The sequence below is a fragment of the Eptatretus burgeri genome, chromosome 14 (assembly GCF_056783735.1).
Source record: "Eptatretus burgeri isolate ZD-2024b chromosome 14, Ebu_testis_v1, whole genome shotgun sequence".
Classification (NCBI taxonomy): Eukaryota; Metazoa; Chordata; class Myxini; order Myxiniformes; family Myxinidae; genus Eptatretus; species Eptatretus burgeri.
In genome coordinates, this window is record NC_140974.1 from 13,032,431 (window position 1) to 13,058,897 (window position 26,467).

General features: G+C 44.1%; 1 protein-coding gene across 1 annotated transcript in view; it reads right to left on the reverse strand.

The window, feature by feature from the left end:
- Positions 1–6,325, reverse strand: part of ADCY8 (adenylate cyclase 8) — a 331,462-nt gene extending 325,137 nt beyond the window's left edge. Inside the window, exons 1-2 of the mRNA XM_085853744.1 lie at positions 6,239–6,325; positions 5,884–6,006 (exon numbers count right to left, since the gene is read on the reverse strand). The gene's annotated coding sequence lies outside the window, so the exon portion shown is untranslated. The remainder of the gene's footprint in view (positions 1–5,883; positions 6,007–6,238) is intronic.
- Positions 6,326–26,467: the final 20,142 nt, after the last annotated feature.

Genomic DNA, 26,467 nt, shown 5'->3' on the forward strand with positions numbered 1-26,467 from the left:
GGAATAACTAAAATGGCACATGGTAGAGCGCATACCTCCACAAGCCTGAACAGTTTACGTTTTGTATCCTACCGATAGGCCGGATCTGCATCTGTACCTTCACCAAAATCGAATCGGCTTGTTCTCGTCACCCACCAACTCATCCACCAAGTTTTGTCTTAATCCATCCACAACTTTTTGAGATATCGTGCCATATATCGTTTTGGGGCCCCATCTGCATATGCCTGGTATTTACTTAATGGTTAGGGTGGTGGGTTTGGGATCCGAGGATCTTGAGCTTAAATCCTCCTTGTCTGTTGAATTAATACTAGGTGGGGTTGACTCTGCCTGTCATCCTTCTGAGGTCAGCAAAATGAGTGCAACCTTGCTGGTATCCTGTGTCCAGGATTGTGCCAAATAGCCAAGGAGACTGCTTCGGCAGCACCAACGCTCTGCACAGAGTATGGTCCCAATGGACGGATAGATGGCCCATCTGTTAACAGTGAAGAATCACTTTAAAAACTAGAGGGGGAGCACTCGGTAGAGTGCAAAACCTCCGCCGCCAATACTGCTCGGTCACTCAAGTGAACCTGATATCCTATTCATTCAATTTGACGTCAACAGTGCTCACAGAGTTATAGTTTGCAACTTTCCCTTTTACATACTCAATTAATTTGTCATAACTAGATTCCTTGAGACAGAAATTGATTTTACGTGGGTATATCCAACTGAAGTTCCAAAATCAGCCGCATTTATAATTTTGGCATGTTTTTTTTTGTTGGAAACCACTTGTAACATGTAGAAATGCAAAAAAAAAAGAATCGAAATTTTGTTGAAAAAAAATTTGCAAAATTGTTTTTTTTTCTTTTTTTCTCTAACAATTTTTTTTTTTTTTTTGGTTGGAAATCACTTAAAACATGTAGAAATGCAAAAACAAAAATTCAAATATTTTTTCAAAATGGCCGCCATAGCGGCCATATTGGACTTTGCACCAAGTCCAAAATCTAATGGCATGATCATATAGCTTTGACCATACCTCATCCCCCCACCAAGTTTCGTCGAAATCCGTCGAGTTTTTCCGTAATACTGTTCACAAACAAACAAACAAACAAACAGACGGGTGAAAACAGTAAGCTCCGTCCATCTTCGATGGCGGAGGTTAATAAAATAAGTCTCGTATCCAGATCAAGATTTGGATCTTTCCCAAAATTAAAACAATTCTTCCTCGTCACACACCCAACATGTCCACCAAGTTTCGTCGGAATCCGTCCACAGGTTTTTGAGATATCATGCTGCATATCATTTTTGGCCCTATCTCTAAATGGTGAATAATCACTTTAAAATTGTAGTTTCTGTATCCGAATCTTCACCAAAATCTAATCAATTCATCCTTTCCTCATCACACACCCAACCTGTCCACCAAATTTCATCCTAACCCATCCATGACATTTTGAGATATCCTGTTCACAGACATACAATACAGACAGACAGACAGACAGACAGGGGTGAAAACATAATCTCCCTCCACCTTCATGGTGGAGGTAATAAGTCCGTCAAGCCAACGACCTAATTTCATTGGGGGGATGGGGCAGGAGTGGAGATGAGAAAAGTGTGGCAGGCTCTGGGATATCTCCAGGGTGTTAACATGAAAATCGGACCATGGGTCCTGAAGCTCACCTGGATCAGGAGGAACAGTCAATGACAGAAAATATCAAAATTTTGCTCATGCACGGAATCTGGTAAGCCCTCTCGATGCCGATTACAACGATGCATATTTACCGGTCATGTTTTTACAGGTTACAGGTCATGTTTTTGTTTAGGATAGGAATTTTTAGTGTTTTAAGCCCGATTTCAACCCGTTGATGAGTGCAGATTTGGATGCGGTCAATGAACTTTCTTAAGCATCAGATATGAAGCTTGGGGCCAAGTTTCATCAAAATTGTGTTTGCTTCAAGCGGTAATGACTGAAGTGTTTACAGACTCACTCACTGACTTACCTGCAGGCACTGCTTAATTGCATAAGCTCACCGAACAAAATTCCAGGTGAGCCAAAAATAGGATTTTTTTGTTTGTTTAATTTTTTTGGAGTTTTTACTTTGGGGGGGGGGGGGCAGCAGTTTTAGGGTGAAAAACTTACAATGCCGATCACGCACTATCCGTTGATGAGATCATCTCACAGACATCACACTCAGCACAGATGTACACACAATCACCTATTCATGCCCAATAACCGCTCCATTATTTCCAGGTACCTACCTATTGATAGCGGCATCATTTTGCCGATGATTTTATATGTAAATATGCTTGAGCTCTGGTTTATCGAGACATTTCCAGAACTGGTCGTCCTGGAAGAGGATAAGGGGTTAGACGGCTGTGGTTTGAATAAAGAGAATCGATTCAGAATCCAAACGTCTTTGTTGAAAGCTCCAGTCACGGACTATATCACTGTTTCTCAAATGGTGGGTCGTGACCCGCAAGGGGGCTGGGAGTGGGTTTCCTGGGAGGGTCACGAGCTGTCTGCACCAAGTAGTTGCACAAGTCCTGGTGATGTTCCCAACAAATTACCGATGTGAACTTGCATTCTCAAACTTAGTAGTGATCAAAACTAAAGTCACAAACAGGCCGATCGATGTCGAGACCGAGCTAAGATGTCAGGGTTAGGGTAAGACTAGTCACCAAATTGAAATGTTGTGTGCAAAAAGGAAATAAAAATGGCCCAGATTCCAGCCTTTTTGTTACTGCTGTAGCAGGGTTGGAACTAATGGGTCCAGCCCAGTTTTCCCCACATGGGTTAAAAAAACAACCCACTTGAATCAACCCAGTATTTTCCCCAGTAAAGTTGGTTCTTTCAAAATCTTCATTCCTGTTTTTGTTTTTTTAACCCTTTCAGGGATAACAGGGGTCGTAGAGCCCAATACCAGGAAAGGTGGATCATCTGGTAAATCCGGCTGAGAAACAATTGACTATGTAGTCCTCAGAGGTCAGGTCAGGTCAGGTATGGGAGCATGCACAGGAGCACCACGTCACTGTGTCTACTTTCAACCCGTACTCCAAGGGCCCTCCATCTGGCCATCTCCCGGGCAGGTGCCTGGGGCATCCCCATCTCCTTGAGAGGCCAGGCCTTAAACAAAAGAACTGCATAGAAATAAAAGTGAAGAAAAAAAGAGAATAGTCTAAGAGTTTTTGAGGAAGTCAAAAAAAAAAATCTGCTTTTTGAAAAAGGGAAGGCCATAACAGTTTGGAAAGACATGAATGAGAAGGTAAAGAGTTCCAGAGTTTGGCATGAAGGGGAAGAAACGAACATCGTAACGAGCCACGCTTGAGTTGCCAGTAGCCACACAATAATCATGAGATGTAGTTGCTTGTCGAGTGTTTTGTGGTATCGCTAATGGTGAGGGTACACAAGCAGCAGGTTCTCGCGAGCAGAAACTGAAGGAATATCTGTATAAAAGAGAAAGAGAGCCTACTTTGCAGCGTAATGCGAGTCGGTCGAGTTTTGAGGTCAGATGTACTGTTTCTGCTGCGACGATCTTTCCAAGAAGACCATTCCATGCATGAACTATTTTCCGAGTAAAAGACCTTTGCCTTACTACCGTCTTAATTCTCCTCTTCTGGACTCTCAGGTTATTTCCCCTGGTCCTATCACTGTCTTTTCAAAACCAATGATTCGCAACCAGTAAAATCCTCCCGCACAGCTCGAGGCTACCCCTGTAGTTTTAGCCAAAAGGCAAAGACAAACTGTGGATCAATGGGTAGATAGTGCAGTGATGACATCAATTATATAAGCACCCCTCGCCCCTTTAACACCACACCGTATATTTTTCCCGTTGCTTTATGAGCCTTTCTTTGTGCTGCTCGTTTCCCCCACCCAAAGTCTTCAACTCCCCCCTCCCCCGCCACCCAAAACCCCAAGTCCTCAACCTCCCCCCTCCCAAAACCCCAAGACCTCAACCTCCCCCCTCCCCACCCTAACTCTCTGCCCTTCAATCCCCCTTTCTTCTAATTCTTCAAAACAAGAGGGCATTAATAACATTAAGAGTTCAAAATTTAATCAAGAAGTAAAATTAAGTTAAGCGATCAAATTAAGAGAAGTTAGGAGGTTAAACTGAAATAAGGATGAAACGAAGTTCAATTCATAATCTCGCGAGATTTTGTCATCTCACAATATGTGACGGAGGGACAGACAGACTGACAAGTGCATAATGATATAGATTGCCCAGTATATGACAAGAGTGCAGCAGCTTGTTCCCCTCTTCTCCCCTCCGGTCAGTCCTGGGGTTTGCAGCAAGTGCAACCCTGGCGACGGAAAAGCCTCAAAATTGCCCGTCACTGCAGCATTGATACGCCAAACCCCTACCTGTGCTCCCCATTCATAACCAGCCTTTCACTGGGTAAAGAGCACCACCTGCAAATGGTGGCACGAAGTGGGCCGACATATCGCATGAAAATCGACATGGAGCCCTCATTCACGTCACGTTAACACAATCGACGGTGCCTGTAATCTTTCTGTTCACATTTCTATCGTTCCCTGTGATTTCACTCGAGTACATTATCATCCGATGCGGACGCGCATCCACTGGTTCTTTCAAGAGGCCGCGATCGGTCCTTGGGAGGACTCTGGAGCTCGGATTTGCTGTTTTTTTGCATGCACGAATGAGGACCCAGCTTCCCCCATGCCCATTCGCTGTGTTACATGACCACCCAGACCTATTAACCTCAACCCCACCTCGGGACCACTTTACACCATTCGATCGATAATAGTGGGGTCTTTTCCTCGAGGTGATTCTCAGGCACACTTTCACAACTGTCTGATCAGTGCATCGCGTGAGGGAAGACAGCTCGGTTTCTTCACCGAATGCTCCATCCCTTGGATGGACGCCATTCACCCATGAGCAATCCCCAATCCCTCCTCCTTCCGGGTTACCAAGTATTCCTTCCACTTGTGCGGTGATTGAGAGTTTGGGATGCTCTCTCTCGTGTTCAACCCCTGTGCCAGGCTGATGGGATGGCCTAGATGTACACACGCTCACTTTGAAGCCATGGAGTCTGGGTTTGAATCCCGACCCAGCTACAAACTCTCATCCAGATTCGTCGATGTGTGTGCCGTCCCTCGGCTGCATGGTAAACAGGCAAGCCATCTGTTGGCATGTTTGTGGTCGTTAAATATCCCACAATGCCCTTCATGAAAAGTGGGCGAGCTATCGCCGGCACCTTGAACAAATTCCAAATTCCTGGCCAAACCTACAAGGGGCACTGCATCATCTGCACACAACACAACGCCCGATAGCAACGATGCAAACCTGCAGCACACCGATCATGCATGGGAAAGAAGAAGAAGAAGAAGAACAACAACAACAACAAGAACACAAAGAAGAAGAACAAGAACACGAAGAAGAAGAAGAAGAAGAAGAAGAAGAAGAAGAAGAAGAAGAAGAAGAAGAAGAAGAACAAGAACAAGAAGAAGAACAAGAACAAGAAGAAAAAGAACAAGTAGAACAAGAACAAGAACAAGAAGAACAAGAAGAAGAACAAGAACAAGAACAAGAAGAACAAGAAGAAGAACAAGAAGAAGAAGAAGAAGAACCAGAACAAGAATAAGAACAAGAACCAGAACAAGAAGAAGAACAAGAACAAGAAGATGAAGAACAAGAAGAAGAAGAAATAACAGCAGAAGATTTTGGGTTTTCATCCATGAAAGCAAAAAACGCAATTTTCAAACCGTTTGATCAATTTCTCCAATGGCATGCTCAAATAAATACTTAACAGGAATATCAAGGTAATTTTGGGGCAAATGCAAAGGAAATTAACGCAAATATCGTTTATAAAATGGCAATGTGTCGAGAAGACCATGAGGGAGTGTCAATGATTGTCCGAATTCTGTGGAATATGTAAAAAAACATTTACCTCATTGTGGAGCCTGGCCCGCCCGCCAGCTCGCGCCTAAATTTAGCTCGATCACCCGTGCGACCACCCGCCATCCCGATGTGGATTCACAGGGGCCGGCATCGCACTTTTCCTCTCCATCTGCTGTAAGGCCAACATGTCCCTCCACCTCACCAATCAACAATCCTTAACCCGCAGTCGTGTGTGTGTATATATGTATATGTATATGTATATGTATATGTATATGTATATGTATATGTATATGTATATGTATATGTATATGTATATATGTATATGTATATGTATATGTATATGTATATGTATATATATATATATATATATGTATGTATGTGGAAAACGAAAGGAGCACACTAACCCGATGGCACAAGGCTGACGTCATGTGCATAAATTATGGCGGGACTTGATCTGTGCCCTTCTGCCTCAAGTTTGGAGGGTTCGATCTGCATGTATTTATACGTAACATACAATACAATATAAAATAATATAATATATAACATAATAAATAATATAATATATAAATAATATATAATACAATGTAACAAATAAATTATATTGTTATGGCTGTGGAAATTCGCAGAACACCAGAAAGGTCCTTAGTTCAGTTCGATCGATAAGTCTGTGTTCAGTTATATTTCCCCACCGTTGTTTAATGGGATTTATTCGTGTCACACGGCTGTGATCTTTGAGATAGCCGTTTTTCTTTCCTATCGTTGTTTTGGACCAACCACCAACATCACTCTCATCAACCGCTACACAACAACCACAACCACACCTGCCTCTCAACAACCACCCCATCCTCACCACTCCGCCAGCAACCGTCAACATCTCCACACCACAAACATCGCCTCACCTTCGTCTCCGAAACGACGCCATCTTTGCACCAGCCGCGGTGAGTCCCCAGCGAACAGCGTTGCTGCAAACCGACGTGGGGGGTTTCGTTGTGAGCGCAAGCGACAGTGATTCCACGCACTTCCGCTCTGTAAAAGCTTCGCCTCGGAAAACGGATCACAGGAGAGAAAGGGGCAGGGCCCGGGGGGTCGAAAGGTTATGATTTCAAACACGTCGGCTCGCTCTTGGAGAATCGGATCCAGAGGGCTGGTGATTTCCACAACGTTCACTTTCCGAGCAGAGGTCAGAGGTCAGAGGTGAGAGGGCGGAGATCAGATCTCGTCTCACCAGCCCTATAAAAGGCCACGCAGAGCACCAGTTCAACAAGTCGAGTCGAGTGGGTCTGGAGGAGAGTCTGGAGAGGTCGAGGAGCCACATGGAAGTCTGAAGGCTGCAGTAGCTGGAGAAGCTGAGGAGAACGGAGGAAGCGCGAACGGGGAGCGTGGCTAAGCCTGCTGTGCCACGCAGAGCTGCGGAACGTGTACGAGCCAGAGAGAGCTCGCCTGCCAGCGCCAGACGGTCCAAGGTGATCGGGCTTTGGGACGGTCCGAGCATCACTGAGGAACGGACGGGTTCTTACAGAGCATCAACTATAAAAGAGCAAAGGCCCGTTCGTTCCTCTCAGGCATTGCTGGCCAGGGCCCATACCACCAGGACTGAGCCGGACCGCGGTTCGGCTAGCTGCCGTGGGGAAGGAGCATCGTGGGTCGCCCAGCAAGGAAGGTAACCTGCGCGGCCTCGCGGAGCCTCTGTGGTCTCCACGGCTCCACGTTATAAAGGCCCACGGGCACAGTGTGACTCCCCTATGGGGGTGGTCTTTTTCCTGGGATTTTGCTTTCGAATGCATGTTGTGGCGCCGTGTCTTGTAAGTAAAACCTGTTAAGTGACTGCACATAATTGCTCATAGACAGTCGTAGCGCTTTTTGCTCTTGCTTTTATTGATTCCATACCTGCATGACTGTATACGTGTGGAAAATAATAAATGTGCTTGTGTGAATGTTACCCGTTCGTCACGTCATTTTTCCTCATTGAACCGCCATCTCGCTCTCGCAATACTAGTTGGTTTTTAAATAACCGATAAATAGAATCAGGTCCGGCAAGGTCTGGCGAGAATACCCGCTCGGTTATCCCAGAACAGAACGGACCGCTTAAGCGGTTCGTGTCCAAGCAGACCTTCGCCGAGGTACGGTCCCTCGGTAGGTTACCCGCGCAGGGACTTAGGTGTATCGATATTCAGCGATTGACCCTATTTCGTGCAGGTAGAATACGACTGGGCCGTGGTGGGATTCAAAACCCACCCGTGACTGGTTTCTGGTGTTGTTCCAGAAAGTCGCGACAGAACTGTCGGTTCGGTGGGCGAGCGGCCGTTATTGGTTAATGCGGTCACTCGCACGTCGGGCGGGCATAGATTCGCAACAATATACAATATAACATAATATATAAATAATATATAAATATATATCCTGAAGAAATATATATATATATATATATATATATATATATATATATATATATATATATATATATATATATATATATATAACATATAATATAATATATGGAGAGAAGAAAGGTGGACATACTGTGTGTACAAGAGACCAAGTGGATGGGGAGTAAGGCTCGGAGCATTGGAGGTGGTTTCAAACTGTTCTACCATGGTGTGGATGGGAGGAGAAATGGTGTCGGGGTAATCTTGAAGGAAGATTATGTCAAGAGAGTATTGGAGGTGAGGATATTGTCTGACCGAGTGATGAGTGTGAAGTTGGAAATTGAAGGGGTGATGATGAATGTCATCAGTGCATATGCCCCACATATGGGGTGTGAGATGGAATATAAAGAAGATTTCTGGAGTGAGTTAGATGAAGTGGTGGAGAGTGTATCCAAGGATGAAAGAGTGGTGATTGGAGCAGATTTCAATGGGCATGTTGGGGAAGGGAATAAAGAGGATGAGGAGGTGATGGGTAGGTACGGTCTCAACAAGAGAAATGTGGAAGGACAAATGGTGGTAGAGTTTGCAAAAAGAATGGAAATGGCAGTGGTAAATACGTATTTCAAGAAGGAGGAACACAGGGTGACATACAAGAGTGGAGGAAAGTGCACACAGGTGGATTACATCTTAAGCAGGAGATGCAACCTGAAAGAGATTAGTGACTGTAAGGTGGTTGCAGGGGAGAGTGTAGCACAACAGCATCGATTGGTGGTCTGTAGGATGACTAGAGATGAGGTTGAGGAAGAGAGTGAGGGCTGAACCAAGGACCAGATGGTGGAAGCTGAAGGAGGAAGACTGTTGCGTGAAATTTAGGGAGGAGGTGAGACAGGCGTTGGATGGTGGTAAAGATGGGTGGGATGATTGAGCAACGACAGCAGAAGTTGTGAGGGAGATAGCTAGGAAGGTACTTGGTGTGACATCTGGACAGAGGAAGGAAGATAAGGAGACTTGGAGGTGGAATGAGGAAGTACAGGAAAGTATAAGGAAGAAGGGGTTGGCGAAAAAGAAGTGGGATAGTCAGAGAGATGAAGAAAGTAGGCAAGAGTACAAGGAGTGGCGGCGAAAGGCAAAAAGAGAGGTGGCAAAGGCCAAGGAAAAGGCATATGACGAGCTGTATGAGAAGTTGGATACAAAAGAAGGGGAAAAGGATTTATACCGATTGGCAAGACAGAGGGACCGAGCTGGGAAGGATGTGCTGCAGGTTCGGGTGATAAAGGACGCAAATGGGAATGTGCTGACGAGCGAGGAGAGTGTGTTGAGAAGGTGGATGGAGTACTTTGAGGAGCTGATGAATGAAGAAAATGAGAGAGAGAAGGTTGGAAGAGGTGGAGATAGTGAATATGGAAGTGGGGTGGATCAGTAAGGATGAAGTGAGGACTGCTATGAAGAAAATGAAAAGTGGAAAGGCGGTTGGCCCAGATGGTATACCAGTGGAGGCATGGAAGTGCTTAGGAGAGATGGCAGTGGGGTTGTTAACCAGATTGTTTAATAAAGTCTTGGAAAGTGAGAGGATGCCGGAGGAGTGGAGATTAAGTGTACTGATTCCGATTTTCAAGAATAAGGGTGATGTTCAGAGCTGTGGAAATTACAGAGGGATAAAGTTGTTAAGCCACACCATGAAGTTGTGGGAAAGTAGTGGAAGCTAGGTTGAGAGGAGAGGTGACGATCTCTGAGCAGCAATATGGGTTTATGCCAGGAAAGAGCACCACTGATGCAATGTTTGCTTTGAGAATGTTGATGGAGAAGTATAGGGAAGGACAGAAGGAGTTACATTTTGCGTTTGTGGATTTAGAGAAAGCTTATGATAGGGTGCCAAGAGAGGAGTTGTGGCATTGTATGAAGAAGTCGGGAGTGGTGGAGAAGTATGTGAGGATCGTGCAGGATATGTATGAGGACAGTGTGACAGCGGTGAGGTGTGCGGTAGGAATGACGGACCGGTTTAAGGTAAAAGTGGGATTGCACCAAGGATCGACTCTGAGCCCTTTCCTGTTTGCAATGGTGATGGACAGGTTGACGGACGAGATCAGACTGGAGTCCCCATGGACTATGATGTTCGCGGATGACATCATGATCTGTAGGGAGAGTAGGGAGCAGGCAGAGGTACGCACTGGAGAGAAGGGGAATGAAAGTAGGAGTAAGACGGAGTACATGTGCGTAAATGAGAGGGATGGTGGTGGTATGGTGCGATTGCAAGGAGTTGAGGTGGGGAAGGTGGATGGGTTTAAATACTTGGGATCAACTGTCCAAAGTAACAGAGAGTGTGGGAGAGAAGTGAAAAAGAGTGCAGGCAGGATGGAGTGGGTGGAGAAGAGTTACAGGAGTGATTTGTGACAGAAGGGTAGCTGCAAGAGTGAAGGGGAAAGTATATAAGACGGTAGTGAGACCAGCTATGTTGTATGGTTTGGAGGCGGTGGCACTAACCAAAAGACAGGAAGCGGAGCTAGAAGTGGCAGAGTTAAGAAGCTGCGATTCTCGTTGGGAGTGACGAGGATGGATAGGATAAGAAATGAGTATATTAGAGGGACAGCGCAGGTATAACGGTTTGGAGACAAAGTGAGAGAGGCGAGATTGAGATGGTTTGGACATGTGCACAGGAGGGAAGCGGAGTATATCGGGAGAAGGATGCTGAAGATGGAGCCTCCAGGCAGGAGGAGAAGAGGAAAGCCAAAGAAGAGGTTCATGGATGCGGTGAGGGCAGACGGGTGGTTGGAGTGTCAATGGAAGATGTGGAGGATAGAGCGAAATGGAGACGGTTGATCCGCTGAGGCGACCCCGAAGGGGAGCAGCCGAAAGAAGAAGAAGATGACATAATATATTGTTGCGAATTTGCGCCCGCCGTCGTGCGAGCGGCCACGTAACTCGAATAGCGGCACGTCGCCTACCGGACGGACAATTCCGTCGTGACCCTCTCGGACTAACGTCGGAAACTAGTCACGGGTGGGCTTTTCGGCCTCACCACGATCGTGCCAATCGGCCCCCCATGTGGGATAGGGTTGTTCGCCAAATTCGACCTACCTAAGTACCCACACGGAGGGTAGACCGGGCGAACGCACCTCGCCGCTGGTCGACCCCGGACACGGGCCACTTAAGCGACCCGTTCCGTACTATCGGGATAACCGAGCGGTGTTATCGTCAACCTCGACGGTTCCGATTAATTATCGGGAGTATTTAGCCCACTACAAACCCTTAACGTGAAGTAAGATGGAGATTCAATTCAAGAAAAGACGAAGCGAAACGGGAAAAACAGTTCAACATGAGGCACATTTATTCCGTGGCACACGGATAGCACACATATTCAATTACAACAATTATGCACCAAAAGCAATTGCAACAAAAACACAACAATGCAGATCTACTACCGACTACGCGAGCACACGGCAACACTTACACAGTTTTACTTTACAGACGGCGCCGACAACACATATACTCCAAAGCAAAAGAAAAAAGGCCACCCTCATCGACAAGGGGGCAGACGTGGTCTGTGGGCGCGAGACCGCGTGGAGCCTACCCGTCTTGTGATGAGCCGCAAATGCCGCGGCGGTGCCCCGACTCCGCGCTCCTCCGCGGGTTTCGTTGGCACTGCTTGGAATGGGGTGGGAACGGGGCCCCCTTTCCGCACTATCTCAGCGCGGGGGGGAAAAAGGGGGGAATTGTTGATGCTCTGGGGAAAGAGGACAGCTGGCTTGCTTGGGTCCCGCGACGAGCGACTCCACTGCGACCTCGACCGCGCTCCCGGCTTCCCCTCTCTGCAGCTCCCCGACAGACTCCGAACCCCGACAGACTCCGACTCCCCTCCAGACCCGTCTTGACTGCTGCTGCCATACTCTGCCGCCGCCACACCTCTCCAACTTGCCCAAGCCCAAAACTGCGACCGCCTCGAACTGCTTCCGACCCAAAACAAAACTGACTGAATTCGCCCCGCGCTCGGCGCTTTATAGTACGGCAGGAGAACCCATATGCAAATTTCCGGATCAGGATGAGCTCGGGGGCGAAGCCACGCTCGCCCATTGGACGGAGGAAAAGTGGGCGTGTATCATTCCTGATCCGACCTCTCCTCGGAAAGGCCGCTTTTTGCACCCGAGGCTCGGCGCGCGCCCCGCACGAGGCCAGGACAGCCTGACGCTCGGCGTTCACAAGCGGCGCGGGAATGGCCGCAGAAGGAGAGGTGAAGGTGGTGGAGGGTCTAAAGTGGCGGTGATGGCCATGGCGACGCTTGGAATGGCGGTGATGCGATGTTTACGGGAGCGAGCCGTGACGGTAAAGGTCGTGGCTGTTGGCGTTGTGAAGCGGCGTTGCGGTCGGTGGTTGTTGTGTGATGGCGGTTGAGATGTGGTTGGTTCAAAATAAAGATAGAACAGAAAAACGGCTATCTTAAAGGGTCGCAGCCCGAATGAATCACATTTATTCCCCCTAAACAACGGGTTTGGGGCTAACTACACATGTACTTACAGAGATATCTCACCTACGGGACCTGAATGGTGGTTTGCGAATTTCCTCAACCACAACAATATAATATAATATATAATACAATATAACATAAATAAATAACATATAATATAACATAATATATAATGTAATACATAATACAATATAACATATAAATAAATAATATATAATACAACATAATCTATAATATAATATATAATACAATATAACATATAAATAAATATTATATAACATAATATATAATATAATATATAATACAATATAAAATATAAATAAATAATAGCGAAAACAGTGAGCTTCATACTTAACGCGAGAATAGGAAACAAGAACAAGAACAAGAACAACAACAACAACAACAACAACAACACAATACCCCTGGCTATTTGGAATCCGTGTCCTTCGCTATGACCTTTTGCTTCTGGTTGTTTTTAAACGCTGTGCGGTGTATAAACACCATTGGGTTTTATTTCTATCTTGTGAATATTACTTAACGTGTGCACATGAGAGAATCGGAAACAACAAAAACAACACAATACCCTGGCAATTGTGAATCCGTGTCGTTGGCTATGACCATTTTTTGTCATGGGGAATGATGCATGCCGGGAGATAAAGGCATCGTCGGAGACATGAAAGACCCAAATAATATCAGACATGGTGTATATTTCCTCCACTGATATTAATAAAGATATCTCCCGCATCATCAAAAAATAATTTTTAATCGTGATTTACGTTATTTGATCGCTGATCCCGAATCCAGGCCGAAGTAACCGGAAATTGCGTATACAGTTGTGAACAAGTTATAGGTAAAGTCAGAAGCGAATGTAAGAAGAATACGACGTTCACTTCTCGTATTTATATTTTTAGATGAGATCCTGTTCTAAGCGGTGTAGTTGTCGTTGTGAAGGTAATGTTGAGGAAATTTTTTTTTTTCAGATGAGATCCTGTTCGAGGCGGTGTAGTTCTTGTTGCGAAGGTAATGTGGAGGTATAATGTTGAGGTAATTTTTTTTTTTAGATAAGATCCTGTTCTAGGCGGTGTCGTTGTTGTTGTGAAGGTGATGTTGCGGATTTTTTTTTTTTAGATGATATCCTGTTCTCGGCGGTGTACTTGTCGTTGTGAAGGTAATGTTGTGGTAATATTTATTTTTTTTAGATGAGATCCTGTTCTCGGCAGTGTACTTGTCATTGTGAAGGTAATGTTGAGGTATGATGTTGAGGTAATATTTTTTTTTTTTTAGATGAGATCCTGTTCTCGGCAGTGTACTTGTCATTGTGAAGGTAATGTTGAGGTATGATGTTGAGGTAATATTAATTTTTTTAGATGAGATCCTGTTCTCGGCAGTGTACTTGTCATTGTGAAGGTAATGTTGAGGTATGATGTTGAGGTAATATTAATTTTTTTCGATGAGATCCTGTTCTCGGCGGTGTTGTTGTCGTTGTGAAGGTAATGTTGAGGATTGTTTTTTTCAGATGAGATACTGTTCTAGGCGGTGTAGTTGTTGTTGTGAAGGTAATGTTGAGGTAATATTGAATTTTTCAGATGAGATCCTGTTCGAGGCGGTGTAGTTGTCGTTGTGAAGGTAATGTTGTGGTAATATTAATTTTTTTAGATGAGATCCTGTTCTCGGCAGTGTACTTGTCGTTGTGAAGGTAATGTTGAGGTATAATGTTGAGGTAATATTAATTTTTTTAGATGAGATCCTGTTCTCGGCGGTGTAGTTGTCGTTGTGAAGGTAATGTTGTGGTAATATTTATTTTTTTAGATGAGATCCTGTTCTCGGCAGTGTACTTGTCGTTGTGAAGGTAATGTTGAGGTATAATGTTGAGGTAATATTAATTTTTTTCAGATGAGATACTGTTCTAGGCGGTGTAGTTGTTGTTGTGAAGGTAATGTTGAGGTAATATTGAATTTTTCAGATGAGATCCTGTTCGAGGCGGTGTAGTTGTCGTTGTGAAGGTAATGTTGTGGTAATATTAATTTTTTTAGATGAGATCCTGTTCTCGGCAGTGTACTTGTCGTTGTGAAGGTAATGTTGAGGTATAATGTTGAGGTAATATTAATTTTTTTCGATGAGATCCTGTTCTCGGCGGTGTTGTTGTCGTTGTGAAGGTAATGTTGAGGATTGTTTTTTTTCAGATGAGATGCTGTTCTAGGCGGTGTCGTTGTTGTTGTGAAGGTAATGTTGAGGTAATATTAATTTTTTTAGATGAGATCCTGTTCTCGGCGGTGTACTTGTCGTTGTGAAGGTAATGTTGAGGATTGTTTTTTTTCAGATGAGATGCTGTTCTAGGCGGTGTCGTTGTTGTTGTGAAGGTAATGTTGAGGTAATATTTATTTTTTCAGATGAGATCCTGTTCGAGGCGGTGTAGTTGTCGTTGTGAAGGTGATGTTGAGGATTTTTTTTTTTAGATGATATCCTGCTCTCGGAGGTGTAGTTGTCGTTGTGAAGGTAATGTTGTGGTAATATTAATTTTTTTAGATGAGATCCTGTTCTCGGCGGTGTACTTGTCGTTGTGAAGGTAATATTGAGGTATAATGTTGAGGTAATATTTATTTTTTCAGATGAGATCCTGTTCTCTACGGTGTAGTTGTTGTTGTTAAGGTAATGATGAGGTAATATTTATTTTTGCAGATGAGATCCTGTTCTTGGCGGTGTAGTTGTTGTTGTGAAGGTAATGTTGTGGTAATATTTATTTTTGCAGATGAGATCCTGTTCTATGCGGTGTAGTTGTTGTTGTTAAGGTAATGTTGAGGTAATATTTATTTTTGCAGATGAGATCCTGTTCTCGGCGGTGTAGTTGTTGTGAAGGTAATGTTGAGGTAATATTTATTTTTTCATCGCAAAAAGACTTTAATTCAATATATTTAAGAAGCGAATGCAAGAAGAATCCTACGTTCACTTCTCGGCTTTGCCTATTCCATATTATATAATGTTATATATATATATATATATATATATATATATATATATATATATATATATATATATATATATATATATATATATTTGTAGTAATGCCCAGCGCTGCTCGGGCTCGCAATAAAGCCCGGTGTTTCCCAGGCTTTCTTGCAAATTTCCTGAATAGCTGTTCGCGGTTTGCGGTTAGGGTTAGGGTTGCGGTTAGGGTTAGGGCTGTTAGGGTTAGGGTTAGCCGTTAGGGTTAGGGTTAGCCGTTAGCCGTTAGGGTTAGCCGTTAGGGTTAGGGTTAGCCGTTAGCCGTTAGGGTTAGGGTTAGCCGTTAGCCGTTAGGGTTAGGGTTAGGCGTTAGCCGTTAGGGTTAGGGTTAGCCGTTAGGGTTAGGGTTAGCCGTTAGGGTTAGGGTTAGCCGTTAGGGTTAGGGTTAGCCGTTAGGGTTAGGGTTAGGGTTAGCCGTTAGCCGTTAGGGTTAGGGTTAGCCGTTAGCCGTTAGGGTTAGCGTTAGGGTTAGCGTTAGCGTTAGGGTTAGCGTTAGCCGTTAGGGTTAGGGTTAGCGTTAGGGTTAGCGTTAGCCGTTAGGGTTAGGGTTAGCGTTAGGGTTAGCGTTAGGGTTAGCGTTAGCCGTTAGGGTTAGGGTTAGCGTTAGGGTTAGCGTTAGCCGTTAGGGTTAGGGTTAGCGTTAGGGTTAGCGTTAGCCGTTAGGGTTAGGGTTAGCGTTAGGGTTAGCGTTAGCCGTTAGGGTTAGGGTTAGCCGTTAGGGTTAGCCGTTAGCCGTTAGGGTTAGGGTTAGCCGTTAGCCGTTAGGGTTAGGGTTAGGCGTTAGCCGTTAGGGTTAGGCGTTAGCCGTTAGGGTTAGGCGTTAGCCGTTAGGGTTAGGGTTAGGCGTTAGCCGTTAGGGTTAGGGTTAGCGTTAGCCGTTAGGGTTAGGGTTAGCGTTAGCCGTTAGGGTTAGGGTTAGCGTTAGCCGTTAGGGTTAGGGTTAGCGTTAGCCGTTAGGGTTAGCGTTAGCCGTTAGGGTTAGGGTTAGCGTTAGGGTTAGCGTTAGCCGTTAGGGTTAGGGTTAGCGTTAGCCGTTAGGGTTAGCGTTAGCCGTTAGGGTTAGGGTTAGCGTTAGGGTTAGCGTTAGGGTTAGCGTTAGCCGTTAGGGTTAGGGTTAGCGTTAGCCGTTAGCCGTTAGGGTTAGGGTTAGCGTTAGCCGTTAGCCGTTAGGGTTAGGGTTAGCGTTAGCCGTTAGCCGTTAGGGTTAGGGTTAGCGTTAGCCGTTAGCCGTTAGGGTTAGGGTTAGCGTTAGCCGTAAGCCGTTAGCCGTAAGCCGTTAGCCGTTAGGGTTCGCCGTTAGGGTTCGCCGTTAGGGTTCGCCGTTAGGGTTCGCCGTTAGGGTTCGCCGTTAGGGTTCGCCGTTAGGGTTCGCCGTTAGGGTTCGCCGTTAGGGTTCGCCGTTAGGGTTCGCCGTTAGGGTTCGCCGTTAGGGTTCGCCGTTAGGGTTCGCCGTTAGGGTTCGCCGTTAGGGTTCGCCGTTAGGGTTCGCCGTTAGGGTTGCTTACCCTAACCCTAACACTAACCCAAAGCCTAACCCTAATAGCTTGGCATAGCGGAGGTAAACAGCGCCCAGGGCAAAGTGGAAATTTGCGTCCCCCGTAGGCCTTAAACTTGAGTGGATTTGAATGGAAAATCCCATAAGGGATATCGATTTTTCGATTTTTTCAAATATCGGAAGTGGTATGGAAAAAATTTATAGCCAATGACCTCAGTTGGACCAAAAGCCATAATCGTACCGAATTTGAATGGAATCCGTTGGAGTTTGTGAAAATGCATCAAAATGAATTTTGAGGGGCCTCTTGAGGAAGACAATAATATCATTAGTATATGTGCCAAATCTTGTTTCATTTCATGCAGTAACAAAAATCTGATGGTGGAACAAAGAAAGGGGCGTGCCAAAATATTTATATATATATATATATATATATATATATATATAAATATATATATACATATATATATATACATACATATATATCATAAGGAATAGGCAAAGCCAAGAAGTGAACGTAGAATTCTTCTTACATTCGCTTCTGACTTCACATAAAACTTGTTCACAACTGTATACTTGCCAACTCTAGCGTGGTGCATGTTAAGGGGCTGTCACACCTTGACGATTTAGCCAGCTTATGCCGATTTATGAAAAATTTGTCTAAAACGCTGGCACACGTCGAATACGTAATGGGTACGTTATGTGTACGTTAGGTGCACGCTGAAAAACACTACCATAGGTCGTATTACGCTGGTTTAAAACGTTGTACTTTTTGGTTGTCCAAAAAATTTTGCATGCTTGAAATTTTACGACGTACTCGGCGTTTGGCTCACTTCTTCCGTTACGCTGGCCATAAGTTGTAGGCACGTTATGCGATCGTTGACACACGTTAATGTATGTTATAAGTCGAAACACGTAGAGGTAACATTCGTGTACCCGAAACTTTTTTCTAACCTACGAATAATGTTTTGTCAGCACGCTACATGAACGTTGTTCACACTTCGCAACACGCTACTTGAAAGTTCCTCATACGTCGAAACACATCAAAGTAATGTTTAGGGTACCCGTGACTTATTTATAATCTATGAATAACGTGCTTGGGAATTATTACACTATGCATACGCTAGACTATCATTGGGCATAGGTTGTGGACGACTAAAACACGATAAACAATCGTTGGTATAACTTATCTATAAGTTATCGAAGCGTTCTGTGTTCATTACTAGTACATTATGCATTTGTCAAAGTCGTTTTTAATACTTTAAAAAGTAAAACAAAGAAATATTTCATCGTGGGAATGAGGAAAAAAAAATTAGCTGAAAAGAACATCGAACAATGGTGCAAAGTAGTCTCCTATTCGTGGACGATAAGAGGATCCATCATCACCCACACCCTCCCCATCACGCTCACATACTACTACTGACATAGACATACTTCTACTACCAATGCTACTACGACAACTACCTCTACTATTGCTACTGTCACGCACACCAACTACTACTAATAGTATTACAACAAGTGATACTACAGGCATTGACATCTACTCAACATGGAGTCTGGAACAATGATGGGTTCCTCTTGTGAAGCCCATTTGTATATACCAATTCCCCTTAACGCTGCCAATACGCCATTACACTGTAGATGTAAGTTAGAAACACGGTCAGTAAGTGCTGTGGTTGTCCAGAAGACGTCAATCTAATTCGTTGACATAAGACAATGTGCGTTTTAGATACGTTACAAATAGGTTCATAGCATGTTACTCAAAGGTTAGAAGCACGTTATACTTAGGTTCAAAGCATGCTACACAAAGGTTAAACGCACGTTACTCATAGGTTCATAGCACGCTAGTCATTGGTTCAAGGCAAGTTACAAATAGGGTCAATGCACGTTACTCATAGGTTTCAAGCATGTAAAACATCGGTTCAGAGCACGCTACTCATAGGTTAAAAGGACGTTACCCATTGGTTGAAAATTAGGTTGCGGGTATGTTAAATATTACCTTGACGTGTTTCGACTTATGAGTAACGTACAAGTAACGTGTGTCCGTCGTGTGTAAACGATCACGGAGCGTGCCAGGAACATACGACAACGCATGCGGAACGTGTTAGCCATACGCCAAGTACGTCATAAAATTTTCAGCATGCTTGAAATTTCACGATGTATTACACGTACCACGTAATATGACAGCGTACTTCATTGTTTTTCAGCCTACTCTTAACGTATACACAACTTACCTATACCGTATTTGATGTGCGCCTATCATTTTAGACATATTTTTCATAGGCCAGCATACGCTGGCAAAATCGTCAAGGTGTGACTGCGATGTTGACACTTCAAATTCTCAGGCGGTTATGATTTAAATCGGCGTCCGGCAGGTTCTTAACAGGCTACGCCACGAGTTCGCCGGCGATACGTTTAGCGTGCTATGTGCAAGTTAAACTATCGTTGGGCATAGGTTGTGAACGCCGACAACAGGCTAAGCATTCGTTGGTAAAAGTTATCAATAACAACGAAACGTTCTGTGCCCGTTACTAATATGTTATGCATACGACCAACACATTATGAATACGCCGAAAACTTGAAAAAAAAATATCAGCGTACGCCAACGTTTTACATACATTTTTATACGTTGCCATTGCTGGCTAAAACGTCAAGGTGCAACAGGGTGCTAAGCACCGCACAGCTGATGATTTTGACGCAATTTCCGGTTACTTCGGCCTGGATTCAGGATCAGCGATCAAATAATGTAAATCACGATTAAAAAATATTTTTTGATGATGCGGGAGATATCTTTATTAAAATTAACTTTGGGATAAAAATAATTGAATAAATAAATAAATAAATAAATAAATAAACGATCACTTCTGGTCAAGAATAAAAGAAATTAAAAGTTCCGGAAAGAGTTTCAAAATCACTCCCGGTAATGTTAAATACAAAATAAACACTTCCTGTCATCAAAAAAAAAAAATCACTTTCGGAAATATAAAATTAACTTTGAAAATTTCGGAAAAATAAAAATCTTGAAAATCACATTGTGTGATTTTTAAATACTTAATTTGCATTTTATTGCATGAAATAAGTATTTAATACATCAGACAAACAGAATTTAATATTTGATACAGAAACCTTTGTTTGCAATTATAGAGATCAGACCTTTCCTGTCGTTCTTAACCAGGTTTGCACAGACTGCAGCAGGGATTTTGGCCCACTCCTCCATACAGATCTTCTCCAGATCCTTCAGGTTTCGGGGCTGTCGCTGGGTCACACAGACTTTCAGCTCCCTTCAAAGATTTTCTCTTGGGTTCAGCTCTGTCGACTGGCGAGGCCACTCCAGGACCTTGAGATGCTTCTTGCGGAACCACTCCTTAGTTGCCCTGGCTGTGTTTTTCGGGTCGTTGTCATGCTGGAAGACCCAGCCACGCCCCATCGAAAATGCTCTTGTTGAGGGAAGGAGGTTGTTTGCCAAGATCTCGTGATACATGGCCCCATCCATCCTCCCCTCAATACGGTGCAGTCGTCCTGTCCCCTTTGCAGAAAAGCATCCTCAAATAATGATGTTTCCACCTCCATGCTTCACGGTTGGGATGGTGTTCTTGGGGTTGTACTCATCCTTCTTCTTCCTCCAAACACGGCGAGTGGAGTTTAAACCAAAAAGCTCTCTTTTGGTCTCATCAGACCACATGACCTTCTCCCATTCCTCCTCTGGATCATCCAGACGGTCATTGGCAAACTTCAGACAGGCCTGGACATGCACTGGCTTGAGCAGACGGACCTTGCGTACACTGCAGGATTTTAATCCATGACGGCATAGTGTGTTACTGATGGTTTATTTTGATACTGTGGTCCCAGCTCTCTTCAGGTTATTGAACAGGTCCTTCCATGTAGTTCTGGGCTGATCCCTCACCTTTCTCATCATCATTGAGGCTGCACGAGGTGAGATCTTACATGGTTCCCCAGACCGAGGGATATTGACTGTTTTCGTGAACTTCTTTCATTTTATAATAACTGCGCCAACAGTTGTTGCCTTCTCACCAAGCTGCTTGCCTATTGTCCTGTCGCCCATCCCAGCCTTGTGCAAGTCTACAATTTTGTCCCTGATGTCCTTCGACAGCTCTCTGGTCTTGCCCATTGTGGAGAGGTTGGAGTCTGATTGACTGAATGTGGACAGCTGTCTTTTATGCAGATAACGAGCTCAAACAGGTGCAGTTAATACAGGTAATGAGTGGAGAATGGGAGGGCTGCTTAAAGACAAAACTAACAGGTCTGTGAGAGCCGGAATTCTTACTGGTTGGTAGGTGATCAAATACTTATTTCATGCAATAAAATGCAAATTAATTATTTAAAAATCATACAATGTGATTTTCAGGATTTTTGTTTTAGATTCCGTCTTTCACAGTTGAAGTGTACTGATAAAAATTACAGACCTCTACGTGCTTTGTAAGTGGGAAAACCTGCAAAATCGGCAGTGTATCAAATACTTGTTCTCCCCACTGTATATACAAATAATATAATATAAAATGGAATAGGCAAATCCCAGAAGCGAACGTAGAATTCTTCTTACATTCGCTTCTTAAATATATCAAATTAAAGTCTTTTTGCTATGAAAAAATAATTACCTTAACATTACCTTCACAACAACAACTACACAGCCTAGAACAGGATCTTATCTGCAAAAATAAATATTTCCTCAACATTACCTTCACGACAACTACACCGCCTAGAACAGGATCTCATCTAAAAAAAATTATATGCCCTCAACATTATCTTCACAACAACTACACCACCGAGAACAGGATCTCATCTGAAAAAAAAAATCCTCAACATTACCTTCATGACAACTACACTGACGAGAACAGGATCTCATCTAAAAAAATTAATACTTGAAACAAACGTAGTATTCTCCTTACATTCGCTTCTGACTTTACCTAAAACTTGTTCACAACTGTATACGCAATTTCCGGTTACTTCGGCTTGGATTCGGGTTCAGCGATCAAATTACGTAAATCACGATTAAAAATTATTTTTTGATGATGTGGGAGATATCTTTATTAAAATCAGTGGAGGAAATATACACCATGTCTGATATTTGGGTCTTTCATGTCTCCGACGATGCCTTTATCTCCCCGTCTGAATCATTCCCTATGACAAAAACTGGAAACAAAAAAAAAAAAACAGAAGCAAAAAAAAAAAAAACGGAAGCAAAATGGTCATAGCCAACGACACGGATTCCAAATTGCCAGTGGTATTATGTTGTTGTTGTTGCTGTGGTTTCCTATTCTCTCATGTGCACACGTTAAGTATGAAGCTCACTGCGTTCACTATAATATCATATCATATTATATATATATATATATATATATATATATATATATATATATATATATATATATATATATATATACATACATATTATAATATGAAAATATAATATAACAATTTATAATATAATATATCATTTGTTGTATACACAGTATATATATATATATATATATATATATATATATATATATATATATATATATATATATATATATATATATACATATACACATACATATATTGTTGTGGTTGAGGAAATTCGCAAACCACCATTCAGGTCCTGAAGGTGAGATATCTCTGTAAGTACATGTGTAGTTAGCCCCAAACCCGTTATTTAGAGGGAATAAATGTGATTCATTCGGGCTGCGACCCTTTAAGATAGCCGTTTTTCTGTTCTATCTTTATTTTGAACCAACCACGTCTCCACCGCCATCACACAACAACCACCAACCGCAACGCCGCTTCACAACAACAACGCCAACAGCCATGACCTTTACCTTCACAGCACACCATCCCGCAACCATCGCATCACAAGCGTCACCGTGGCCAGGGACCGCCACTTTAGACCCTCCACCACCTTCGCCTCTCCTTCTGCGGCCATTCCCGCACCGCTTGTGGGCACCGAGCGTCAGGCTGTCCTGGACTCGTACAGGGCGCGCGCCGAGCAGCGGGTGCAAAAAGAGGCCTTTCTGAGGAGAAGTCGGATCAGGAATGATACACGCCCACTTCTGATCCGTCCTATCAGCAAGCGCGGGGCGATTTGGCCCCGCCTCCAGGCGCGTCGGAGTGGAATCGATATATGCAAATTTGAGGATCAGGGGAGGTTCACGCCCACTTTTCCTCCGTCCATTGGGCGAGCGTGGCTCCGCCCCCGAGCTCATCCTGATCCGGAAATTTGCATATGGGTTCTCCTGCCGTACTATAAAGCGCCGAGCGCGGGGCGAATTCAGTCAGAGTTTTGGGCTCGGGCGAGTTGGAGAGGTGTGGCGGCGGCGGAGTGTGGCAGCAGCAGTCAAGACGGGTCTGGAAGAGAGTCAGTCTGTCGGAGTCTGTCGGGGAGCTGCAGAGAGGTGAAGCCGGGAGCGCGGTCGAGGTCACAGTGGAGTCGCTCGTCGCGGGACCCAAGCAAGCCAGCTGTCCTCTTTCCCCAGAGCATCAACAATTCCCCCTTTCCCACCCCATTCCAATCAGTGCCAATGAAACCCGCGGAGGAGCGCGGAGTCGGGGCACCGCCGCAACATTTGCAGTTCATCACAAGACGGGTAGGCTCCGCCCGGTCTCGCGCCTACAGACCACGTCTGCCCCCTTGTCGTTGAGGGTGGCCCTTTTCTTTTGCTTTTGAGTATATGTGTTGTCGGCGCCGTCTGTAAAGTAAAACTGTGTAAGTGTTGCCGTGTGCTCGCGTAGTCGGTAGTATCTCTGCATTGTTGTGTTTCTTTCGTTGCAATTGCTTTTGGTGCATAATTGTTGTAATTGTATATGTGTGCTTTCCGTGTGCCGCGGAATAAATGTGAATTATGTTGAACTGTTTTTCCCGTTTCGCTTCGTCTTTTCTTTAATTGAATCTCCATCTTACTTCACGTAAAGGGTTGGTAGTGGGCTAAATACGCCCGAGAATTAATCGGAACCGTCGAGGTTGACGATAGCACCGCTCGGTTATCCCGATAGTACGGAACGGGTCGCTTAAGTGGCCCGTGTCTGGCGTCGACCTGCGGCGAGGTGCGATCGCCCGGTCTACCCTCCGTGTGGGTACTTAGGTAGGTCGAATTTGGCGAACAACCCTATCCCACGCGGGGGGCCGATTGGCACGATCGTGGTGAGGCCGAAAGGCCCACCCGTGACTTGTTCCCGGCGTTAGTCCGAGAGGGTCACGACGGACTTGTCCGTCCGGTGGGTGACGTGCCGCGATTCGAGTTACGTGGCCGCTCGCACGCCGGCGGGCGCGAATTCGCGACAATATATATACATATATACATGTATGTGTGTGATTATGTCCACCAAACTGATTAATTTATGATTTGTATCCCACTGACAGGCTGGACGTGGATTTGGACCTGAACTAACATCTAATCGGCTTGTTCTTGTCACCGAACCAACTCACCCACCAAGTTTCGTCTGAATCTATCCATAACTTTTTGAGGCATCATGCTGTATCTATCGTTTCAGCCCCATCATTCTCCGGTGAACAATCACTTTCTAAAACTATCAGATCTGGATCTGGATCTTCATCAAAATTGAATTCTTCCTTGTCACACACCCATCATGTCCACAAAGTGTCATCTGAATCCGTCCACAACTTTTTGAGATATCGTGCTATATATGTCACTTTTGGCTCTATCTCTCAATGGTGAAGAATCACGTTAAAAATTCTCAGATTCATATCCGGATTCGGATCCAGATCTTCACCAAAATCTAATCATATCGCCTTTGTTACACACCCAAGCTCTCCATAAAATTTCGTCCAAATCTGTCCACAGCTTTTTGAGATTGTCCGTTTGCGAACAAAATAACAAACAAGAAGATGTGCAGAGCATGATACTCGCAAAATCCAGAAAACAAATTTGACCTCACCAATAATTGGTGGTTGAATTAAATGACCAAATATGGAACTCCTCTTGAAATGTCAAGTCAATCGGATGAAAAATGACTTTTTTTAGAAATTTGACCTCATGATGAGCTTTGATCTTAAAATCAATCGGCTTCTCAGTTGAGGCTACCTTTACGACTTGGTGAAGTTTTGTGAAGATTGGTTTTAAATTGTGACATGTAGGCGATTGAAACAGACAGACAGACAGACAGACAATATCAAAATCGACTGACCAATATACTTCAAAAATATTCGATTTTGCCAGTAACAAACAGAAAGGGGTGAAAACATAACCTCCTTCACCTTTGGTGGCAGAAGTAATTATGTATATATACATTATTAATGGTTAGGGTGGGGGGCTTGGGATCCTAAGGTCCTGAGTTAAAATCCCACTTGGCTGTTGAATTAATATCAGGTGGGGTTGACAGCCTGTCGTCCTTTCGAGTTCGGCAAAATGAGTGCCAGCTTGCTGGTATATTGTGTCGGAGTGGCGTCCCATCCAGGATTGCGCCCAATAGCCAAGGAGACTGTTTTGGCAGCGCCAATGCTCTGTACAGAGTATGGTACCAATATATATATATATATATATATATATATATATATATATATATATATATATATATATATATATATATATATATATATATATATATATATATCTATATATTGCGGGTCTTCATGTTTGTGCTGCATTTTATGGAGAGGAATTGTTGCTTGGGCCGAGCGACTGCACGGATGTTTCATTGCGAGAGCAAAGCGAGAAACGTCGAGGAAAATAATTCCCCAACAGAGACGTGTCTCGTGGCGAAAGCGATGACCGCGGGGGCGGCCAACGAAGACGCCGAAGAAAAGGCTGCGGATATTTCATCTATTTCGTTCCGCGACGTGACCTTTTCTCAACGCCATCACCTTTCTCAGTGGAGCACGCTTTATTATTCTTTGTTGGGTCTTTTAATCTCAAAAACGAAAGCCGTGCAGACACAAAACGTGGATGTGGATCCTTAATGAGGTCTTCAAAGTATCCACCACCAAAAGGATGCACACCCTTTGGGACTCGGAATCCAGCCTGTCCGTACGTGGATATCAGGCGGACGGTTTCGGGCAAAGGTGTGCAGCCGTCATCGAGTGTGGAAATTTAACAAGAAAACCACTGACGTCACAATCAACGCCTAAAATTTACCAAAAAAAAAATCACGCCCATAGATAATTTGTCTGCGCTTCAGTTGGCCATCCTTATGAGAATATACATTGACAGGTAAATTTAGAAGATGAGCACAGCTCTTGTTTTCGGGTGCTTCAGCTGTGTCGCACAACAGAGAAGGTGCGAACCTGCCTCAGGTGCTCATGAATATTCATCAGCTGCTAGCTCAACAAAGCCATCAAAGGAACCGTCCAGGGAATGTGCGA